Consider the following 3,557-nt stretch of genomic DNA (forward strand, 5'->3'; position numbering starts at 1 on the left):
TTTTTTTTTTTTCTCTCACTAGAGTTCTATCTGTTATGTAGGCTGTACAAAAAAAATTCCATCCAAGCTATTTGGATAACTTCTTCAAATGTTCATGAGGCTAAGAATCATAGTATGTGAAATCATTAAAGCTACTGAGGAGATGAAAAATAACTGATTTGCATCTTAAAGTACTCTATATATGCAACGTCATCCAAACACTACCTCTTCTAGAATTTTTGAGAAATTCAGCCTGAAAATTCAAAACCTATGTATTTGAGAATCATTTCATAAGAAATAATTTAAGCTAGTTGCTACTGGATAACTTGATTTTTTCTGTATGTTTTATGTAGGCAAGAGGCTTATATAGCAACAATGTTTGTACTGGACCACTTATTCTGTGATAACTAAGTCTAGAATTCTATATGGTAAAAGTCACAGATGCCACAAAAAAAGATGTGAAAATGCCAATCCAGTTACTGCATATCAAGACTTACACTCAGGGACTTTGAGAGATATTGCATTGTATGGGAGCACAAGTTAATTTGCAGGGACAGATCTCAAGCCAAAATGAAATGTCACAGTTCTGCCCTCTGGTTCTCTGAGTCTACTTCAAACATCAGCATCCAGAAATTCAAAAACAATATACACTGAGGATCGGTCAGGATTTCTTTTATTAGCTATAATGATGGTAGCAAGACATTTGCCTACGAATCTTTAATTTACTTAATGAAGAAATAATCTTTAACTCCACTTATATTATAACTTAATAAACATACTAGCAAATATTAATAGTCTCTAAGACCTTTGCCATAAGATTGCAATTATTTTACTAATGAAAGATAAAGATTTTGAGGAAGCCGTGATACATAGAAATTAATAATACAAATTAGTGCTGTATCTTTACTCTGTGACAGTATGTTCTTACCTACTGACCTTCTCACTCATTAAAGAAATTATTTCATGCACATGGTCAAGTTCTCAACAAAAGCCACTATTCATTCTTGTGTGGTATCTTTGACATGTTTATCCAGGGATTTAATAATCCTGGCATGGAAATGGTTTGGATTCTGCTGATACCTGCTTCTGGAATGCATAAGCTCTTAGCAGAAATATATGATCTCCTTATAATCAGTTTACTATCTAACAACTGGTGCAAGGAAGAAAAACGTAATGCTTTCAGTACTTATGGCTTAGGGTAGTGTTAAGCTTATTTGTTAAGTTTAGAGGGTTTCAGAAAGCAAAGGACGATTACAACAGATGTAAATGAACTGGGAATTCAGTACTAGTAGGAATACGAGATAGTCCCCCAAAAGAGTATAATTAAAATTAAATGTAGTCATAGTTTATCTCTTCCCAAAAAGTGAACGGACAATCAGTGAAGAAAAAGGGCTTTTGTACCCTTGGATGAGGAATTCAGCAATTTGATTTTCACTAAATTCTATTTCATGCTTTCACTATTATCTCATGCTTTCTGGAGAAAATACTTCAACAGAATTTGAGTGCAAAAGTGTTTACCCTATCAAAACAAAAATTTCCTTGATGCCTTTGATAATGTCTGAACCTGTATTCTTACTGTTGAAATAATCACTGTCCATAAGAGAAGCCAAGATTCACTTGATTGTAAAGAGATAGTGTATATCTTCTACGTTAATAACACACTGACCAGAAAGTACTTCCTATCCAATAGATAATTGGTATTTGAGGATAATTGGTATAGTTTACATGAAGTCCTTGACTTATCGTTTAGAACTTCAGAATAAGTAGGCTGTCAAGGTATGCTCTTCACTTACTTCAACAGCTGTACACTTTTCCTACAGGCTGTTTTCATAACATTCACAACAAGAAGACTCATGTTTTGGGATCACTTGTAGCATGTCTCTTGGGCATCGAGTTTCACCAAAAAAATCTTTATAGAGATTTACAAGCAATCTGTGGACCTGCCACTGACTTCCTTTTGGACTCAGAATGTTGCAAATCTCCCATTAGATATAAACTTAGGTCGCATCCTTTGTTTACAGTATCTCATTCAGCTACGCTGGTGATAGAAAGTCCTAAACTACATAACGACTCTGCAAAAGCCAGTGAATAGTATTTTGCACAAGCTAGTCACTGAGGACATCAAGTAATAAGGATTAGTTTTGAGGTCACTGAGAGAGTCCATATTAATGAAAATGCTTCCACATTCAAACAGGCAAAACAAACAAACATAATTCCAGCAGTTCTTCTCCTGTCAGTCACTATTTCTTAGCACTATTTCTTATTTGTCTGTTATTAGGGTTTATTAAGCCATTCATCAGTTCTCTCACATTATCCACAACTAAATTAAATTTTAGCACTCTGTCATCTTTCTAGAGAGGAAGAAGATAATTTGCTTTAGTAATAATAAGAATAATAAACAGCAACAAATACAAAAAAAATTGCCTTGAATGTATACCAGAACAGTACACAAGTCTATGAAGATGAAAATATGTTTTCCTAATCTTAGAATAGAAGTTAAGAACTTCAATAAAACACAAGACTTCTGTGAAGATTTGTTGAGAATCTTTAATTAAATAGGTATTTGTTTTGAGTGTATTAAGAAACGTAAAGAAGAAACTGAAGACTTATCTGAAAATGCAAGGTGCAAAAATGTACGGGTTGATTTGTAATTTTTGATATGCAGTGTGATTTCATTTAATGTTTTAGGGAGACAACAACTCTGAGTAAACTGAGTGATATCACTATCTCTAAATGCAAGTACCATAGCTACTTAGTGACATGTCTGATATGGCAGTAGTACATCCACTGCTTCAGCAGCAAAAATTTCTGGTTCAAATCACCATTTTTACATAGAAACATAAAATGGCTCAGCTAGGAAGAGACATTAAAGCCCATCCAATTGCAATCCCCCTGTCATGGGCAAGGTTGCCAGCCACCAGAGCAGGCTGCTCAGAGTGCCATCCAGTGCCGCCTTGGATGCCTCCAGGGATGGCACATCCACAGCTTGCCTGGCCAACCTATTCCAGTGCCTCACCATCCACTAAACAGAGAATTTTCTTCTAACATATAATCTAAGTGTCTCTTTTAGTCTAAAACCTTTCCCCTACTTTTTACTGCAGAAGAATTTGGCAAAATATGGTGATTTCTATGACCAAGAGATAGTACAGTGTTTCAAACACATGAAACACAAACAGACATTTTGTTCTACTTGTATAATAAATCAAACTATCATCACATCAGTGCACCTCTGTTGATGCAAAAATGGTCTTTACAACTTACATCGCAAGCTAAGTCTTCAGAATCTTTACCACCTGGGTACATCATTTTAATAGCTCATTACTGATGTTTGTCCAAGTTATCTGTTGTTCTCTTTCCATTTGTTACATCACGTTCATTGCATGGTTTGAAGTCTTGAGAGACACTTCAAAAATTCCAACAAAATTCTGAAAACCATGAGGAAACTGAATCACTCAAAGCTCTGGAAGTAATGCATCAGAATAGCACATACATCTGCAGTAGCACTTTAGCTAAGACTTTGCTGAGATTAGCTCTTAGTAAGAGGGATAAAGACCTATTTCTAAACTTCAAAGTTTGAA

Source organism: Numida meleagris, chromosome Z, assembly GCF_002078875.1.
Source record: "Numida meleagris isolate 19003 breed g44 Domestic line chromosome Z, NumMel1.0, whole genome shotgun sequence".
Lineage (NCBI taxonomy): Eukaryota > Metazoa > Chordata > Aves > Galliformes > Numididae > Numida > Numida meleagris.